The sequence below is a fragment of the Aythya fuligula genome, chromosome 4 (genome assembly GCF_009819795.1).
Source record: "Aythya fuligula isolate bAytFul2 chromosome 4, bAytFul2.pri, whole genome shotgun sequence".
NCBI lineage: Eukaryota > Metazoa > Chordata > Aves > Anseriformes > Anatidae > Aythya > Aythya fuligula.
In genome coordinates, this window is record NC_045562.1 from 61,362,754 (window position 1) to 61,369,847 (window position 7,094).

Sequence of the window (7,094 nt, forward strand, 5' to 3'; positions counted from 1 at the left end):
GGCTGCAGCTCTGGCCCAGGGCCTGCTCCTGTGGGGGCTCTCCATGGGCTGCAGCCTCCTCCAGGCCACATCCACCTGCTCCACTGCTGCAGCCTGGAGATCTGCTCCATGTGGAACCCAGGGGCTGCAGGGGGACAGCCTGCTCCACCAGGGGCCCCTCCACAGGCCACAGGGGAACAGCTGCTGCGTTCCTGGAGCACCTCCTGCTGTCCTGCTGCGCTGACCTTGTGGCCTGCAGGGCTGGTTTGCACTCCTCACTCTTCCAGCTGCTGTATCGCAGCAGTTTTCCTTTTCTGAAATACTGAGGCACAAACAACATCACTTTTTGGCTCCGCTCTGGGCAGCAGTGGGTCCCTTTGGAGCTGGCTGAAACTGACCTTTATCTAACATAGGGCAGCTGCTGGACTCTTCTCACAGAAGCCACTTCTGCAGCCTCCGCTACCAAAACCTTGCTACATAAACCCAATACATAATTGTATCTAAAATGATAATTGCATTTATAATAATAATCTGGAAAAGCAATATGCATGGCCTTGCCTGAACTTCATCTTTTTCCATCAAGAAGTGTTGTCCTGGACTTCTCTGAGAACTTCATGCATTTACCTAGGATTCTGGACATCCAGTAGTTTGTACAGAGCAGGAAGAAAACAGCACACATATAGTACGTTAATAGATTCTGGACATATTGACCTCATTTCACATGCTGCCTGCATCCAGAGGCAAGTGTAATAGCCCTGTTAAAGGAAATGGAGCACTTAAAAGTCTGCAGCAGCTTTATGATACTGTGACACAAATGCTAATCTTATGCATGCTACTTGCAACACATGCATTTGATGTATGCTATAGTCTAAGGTGACATAGGTCACACATGGAGTTTTTGTTATTTCTGTGCTATTTCCACTAAGACTTACTCAAAACATAAAAAATAGCCCCTTGACTTACAAGCAGCACGTTGTCCACAGAACCTGCTGATGGTGATTCTGTCTATAGTAAATTAAAATGTTAAAGCTGAGGCTGACAGGTCAAATATCCAATGTTACTCACATGTCATTATAACTGCCAGAAAGTTACAAGTAGTACTGGCCAGTAAAAGATCTTTTACCTGAGGCTATCTCATGAATTTTATAGGCAAGAGCATCCCAAGAAGACCTGTTTACTACAGTGGACAGCTGGTTCTGTTTCTGTTGGTAGCAAGAGCTTGTAACTTTGCAGAGACCTGTTTTGAGTCAGTATATCCATGGCAGAGAAAACTAATTACAATAATATAAGATCTTTAGACCTTTAGTACGCTACTCTGTCACCCTATTTAATAATGCATGCACATTGCCAATAAATCTGAAATGTTTCCTTCAAGCACTGAATTTGGGTTTAAATTCCCTGCATCTGCCAGTATGCTAAGCATCTCAGAAATGTGTCTCTTTGAAGGGCATTGAGGGGTGCTGAATGGGAAAGTAGTCAGAGAGGCTGGCTAATCCCACTCTATTCTCCAGAAGCTTCCCTAGTGCACTTATGGACGCAGTGTCAATGGTGAAACCTTCTTTTCTCCAGGCATTGACCTCTACTAAGGCTTTCTTGGGGACAACCAAAAATACTAACAATTACACCAAGAAGAAAAAGTCACAATGCATGTTTCTTCACTCCTCTTCCAGGTTTTTATTTCTAGGTCTCTGATGATGGATCTCCTATCCGGCCCTCGGTTGACGTTTTCCTGCAGTAGTTCCTCTTTTCCCTTCCTCAGGTCTGAGATGCTCAAGCGGGGCTAGGCAATGGCTGATGCCCTTCTCCTCTGAGTACTCTTCCACTGCCAGAACTGCTCCTTGGAATGGTGTCCAACATGAATCCTAGAATGCCACGGACCACTGTCACTACATGAAGAGTGCCACTCCATCCACACGTGTGGGAGCTGTGCTGCTTCCTATTTGGTCAGGAACAGCCCAATGCACCAGTACATACTGAAGGCCACCCAGCTGGAAAACAGCTTGTCAGAAAAGGACCTTAGGTCCTGGTGGACATCACATTGAACTAATGTTCCCTTGCCACAAAGAAGGCTAATGGTATCCTGGGCTGCATTAGGCAGCAGGTTGAGGGAGGTGATCCTGCTCCTCTACTCAGCACTGGTGAGGCCATACTTGGAGTGCTGGGTCCAGTTCTGGGCTCCCAGAACAAGAGGGACATGAAGCTACTGGAGAAAGTACAATGAATTGCCATGAAGATGGTGATGGGACTGGAGCACTTCTCCTATGAGGAAAGGCTGAGAGAGCTGGGGCTATTCAGCATGGAGAAGATGAGGCTCAGGGGGATCTCATTAAAGTCATTAAATACCTGCAGGGAGGGTGCTAAGAAGATGGAGTCAGCCTCTTTCCAGTTGTGCCCAGTTCCAGGACAAGAGGCAATGGGCACAAACTGGAACACAAGAGGTTTCTCCTGAACACCAGGCAGCACTCCTGTGCTGTGCAGGTGATAGAGCCCCAGCACAGGTTGTCCAGAGGCTGTGGGGTCTCCTCCTTGGAGATCTTCAAAAGCCCCCTGGATGTGCTTCTGGGCTGCCTGCTCTGGGGGCCCTGCTGGAGCAGGGGTTGGACGCCCAGAGGTCCCTTCCCTCCTGAGCCATTCTGTGAGTCTGTGAAAGGCTGGGTTCTGTCCCAGTGATCATTAACTGAAATATTCCTGTCAATACTAAAAGGAGTTTGTCAATACTAAAAGGAGTTTTAATTGAATTCAGGTAATGATGGTAACAAGATTCTTACCTCTGGCTAGAAATATTCTGCAATGGACTCTATTCTGCATGTATTTACCACTAAGTTCCTAGGAACTCATGGGACAGCCCAGGCATTTTCTACTTTCACTGTCATTGGTATTTAGTACAACTCACACACTGCTGAAAATAGTACTGGAGGAGATATATAAATAATTTCCTACCCATTTTTAATTTACTACATCAAGCTTTATCATGCCAAGGCTCAGCCAAAGTAACCTTGCCTGAGCTAATTGAACGTAATGTCAGTGAACAGAGTGGCAATTTTAGAAATGCAGAATAGAATATTTCTGCTGGGGAGCTGTATAATTTTTGACATTTAAATTAGAAAGCAATTACTTTTGCACTGACGTAATTTGTCGTGCTGTACATTCCCAGATCAAAATCAGTCATCTTCCAATAAATTATTGCTATTTCATTTACTTTCAGATAATATTGTGAGACTGTGAGCACAAGCAATGCAAACCAAAAAGACAGCAGATATTAAGTGATTTTTCTCATCTTCTTTGAAGTGTTGATTATCTTTTTTTTGGCTTCAGTGTTCAGTTATATTCCACAGCCCATGTGCTTGTGCCTTCCATCTCATTAATGTATGAGTATCTCTGTTTTCCTGGGGGACTGAGTAGAAACTAGACATAAACAGGAAAGAAGAATAGAATTATGGTCATATGGCACATATGTGGCATTGGGGCAGGGCTGGGGAGTTAAAGAGGATTCTATAGCATCAGCAGGTCTACAACTAGGTTTCCTTGACTTTGTGTGCTTCAGTTTAGTACTTACATTAGGAGACATCTCAGACGTTGTTAAGGATGTCTTTAACTTGCCAGGATTGTTGTTATTCTCTTGGTGTAATGAGATAGTGATATGTTGATGCTGGTGAGGTCTTTTTGGTTTTCAGAAAAGCTAATGAATACCTTTTGATACACATAATCTGTATTGCAAGTATATTGCTGTGTAGAAATGCTCTTTCTCAAAAAGTTTGGAGTGGTAAAATGACTGGATTAGAAAAGAAAAATCAACTTGCTCTAGTTCTGTTAAGCTAGAATGTTTGGACTAATAATTAACCAAGGTAGTACGGTAAGAATGTGTTTGGTATGAGATTGAAAAAAGTCTTGTCTACCCTAATGTGTTAACTGATGTTGTGTCATGAAAGAATGTGTAAAACAGATGAAATCAAAGGCACACTTGAAAGAGAGGCTGCCTTTCCTGTAGCCTTTCCTGAGTATTTTGACCACAGAGTCCCCCCACTTCTGCTGGGGCATATTAGAGTAACAACTGATTTTGTTTTCAGTAGTAAAGAATCTGCCTCTCAACTTTGCTCCAATCAACCTGTGACTTTCTGTCATCATTTTGCTATGACTCATTAGCAATAAACCCAGCAAAAGGAAGGACTGAATTTCAATCTAGCTATGTCAATCCAGCCCAATAATCAGCACGCCACAGGGGATATAAGATGATGTCTCTTTGCACTGCGAGAAGAATAACAAAGAATGTGAGAGGGTGAAGTAAAAAGTCACTAATTTTAACAAACATATCATGTTTAAAAAGTTTGATCTCTTTAATTCACCAGAAAAGAGTGAGAAGTGTCTGTATGGAGAATTCCTTTCACCAGGAGAAGCTACCATTCCCCAGAACACTAATTCCCCAGAGTCTTCAGCACAGGATATAAAAAGAAGTTGCTGGAACATTAATATTGGCAAAGTTTAGATTAATTTTCAATAATGAGGCTGAGTAACAAGCTACCATGGGAAGAGTGGGTACTTCATTGACTGACGTTATCAGCAAGCACGAGGCTACTGGCCTTCCTGGAAAGGATGCATCAGCCTAGTGCGCAATTCCAGGGCAGAACAGAGGCACGATAGGATGAAACTAAAGAGCTGTAGCATTTGTAAGATCAGCCGAGAGACTATGATGACCATCGTGACTGTAAAATTTAAAAATATGATCTCATCATTCCTCCCATTCAGGCAGGAAATCTCAAATCTGGAGGTTAAATTGTTTGCCCCATGCCAAACAGCAATTCCCTAATAGGCGTAGAAATGAATCACCACCTGCATGGTGCATTCGATACAGCTCAGAGGAAAAGGCAGTTCATTAATGAAAAAAGGATCGTCATTCCCAGAACTTGGTTAAACTTATCAAGACATTTGTTATTCTTTTATTTCTTCATGTATGAAATGTCTGTTATTACTCATGAAAATTATGAGCCTCTGACAAGAAATTGTGGAAACTGGCACTGTTTTCCTGGTTCCTGTTTTTAGCAATATTTTAGTGCAGGAACTGTTACCCATATTGGTGTTTTGTTTATTTCTGTAGTCTGTGTTTGCCTAAACCACTTCTCAGTCTTTTCACAGTTTGCCTGCCGTACACCAAGCGCACAGCCACACACTGATGTTACTGAATGTCTGTCCTCAGGGGAAGCAAGGCTGATCCTTCTGGTCACCTGCCTTTGTATGCAGCACATTATAGCACAAAAATATGGCTCTATACAAAGCATCATGATGAATAAATATTTTAACTATCCCAGTAATTGTTAGCCAATTATACATCCCCTTTGTGCCTGACCCACAGTGTGATTTTGCTGATAGACAGGAGACCTTTAGCTCTAATTCCTAGGGCCTCAGCAGCAGAAGTCCCAGGTCTGGTTGCAGCACAGTACCATTGCTTTGGCTAGCATTTCAAGAAGAGTAGGAATGGAAAAAAGCTGTTCTCTGGAGTCTCCCAGTGCTGCGAGAGCTATTGGTGTAGCTCTCCTACCATGTATTTTCTGTGGTTTTGCTCCTGTCATACAGACTCACTATTGTTTTTACCTTGTCACCCATCTTTGTGTTCTACATGCAAAGTGATTTTGTTGGATTAGCCAGTGCATCACTGCTTTCAAACTACTTAATAGGAAAGATCAGTCCGTTAGCACATTTAATTGCCATCTTAAGCCTGTGATATTGTTATTAAGAGTTTCTGAGATGCAGCCTCTTCTCATTATCTTCCTGGCAGGCTTTCCCAACTGAAGGCTGATCTCACTTTTCTGCTCCTGCTATGGGACTCTTTTAGGTAAGAAAATGCTTTTGAGTATCAGGGAGTCTTCCCAGGCACATACATGAAGGGCAGCCCAGGTCAGTGGAGGTGAAGGTTCTGCCTCTGGCTGATAGTCCCTGCAGTGCTGCAGCTATGCCCAGAGTCCCATCAAAACCGGTCCCTTATTGCCAGTGTCTATGGGAACCCAGATCTACTGCACTATACACTGCCAACACACACATAAACAAAATCAAAAACCCCTCTTCAAAGACTATAGATTAGGTTACAGGTACTGCAGTAAAAATTTTGGACTCCAAGAAAGCAGGATAATAGCTCTAAAAATAAATAAATAAATAAATAAATAAAAGGCTTTGGGGCTTTGAGGGTAAGATTTATTACCTTTCATGTTTAAATCTTTGTTTCCAGGCTTTAGCTCTTCCTCTAGACCTGTAAGGGTTGTTGTTGTAAGGGAAAGTCAGCTTAATTTCACTTATGTCCCTATATATGGGTCTTGGAGAGAGCCGGTGGCCCTGCAGGGTGACTGTGTGGAGACTGAGACCCAAGTGAAGGGTGGGGGAGCTACCTGGGGTCAGCCAAGAAGAAACACGAGAGGTAAGGACCCAAGAGGAATTCAGGCTATTTGCATTTGCTCCTATTGAGCCTTCTGACCCTATGAGAGGCCAAAATGTTTTAAATCAAACACCATGATTTGTGGTAAATACCCATGGCCAAGTAATGACTGGCAAAGAGAACAGATCTTTCTGTGTTTCATTAGCTTCCTAATCTCAAAAATAAGTGCAGGAATAGCAGGCTCTACTCAGGTTAAGTACATCAAAGGCTGAGGGAGCACGAATACAGGGGTAATGGGGTCACAGAAGTAGCTTTCATGGCACTGTGCGGTTCTGGGAGGGCACAGTGCTGATACCACCTTATCACACAATGACTTGGGTGCCTCTTGGGTTTCCGAGCAGTGCTCTTGGCAGTGTTTGCTATGAGCCTGGGGCACCATCTAGCCCATTTATCTTGAACAAGTTGTGACAGAGGTTCACTTCATCAGGTTGAAAGCATTTTTTTCAAAATTGGACATGTTTCAAACTAAATTAGGAAACATTTCTTCCATGCTGTGGAAAAGAATGCATGCTTGATTTTTCCTTTTATTTAGGTGTCTGTGAATTTGGGCCTTTGTATTACTTTGGGAGTGTTTTGGTTTACATGTTTTCAGTGGAGCAATTGGTTTTGGAATGATACTTGCCTGGCAGGGCATGTCTGCAGGGCATGCCAGCCATGTGAGGGTGGATAAAAAAAAAAACCTTCTCCCTTCATG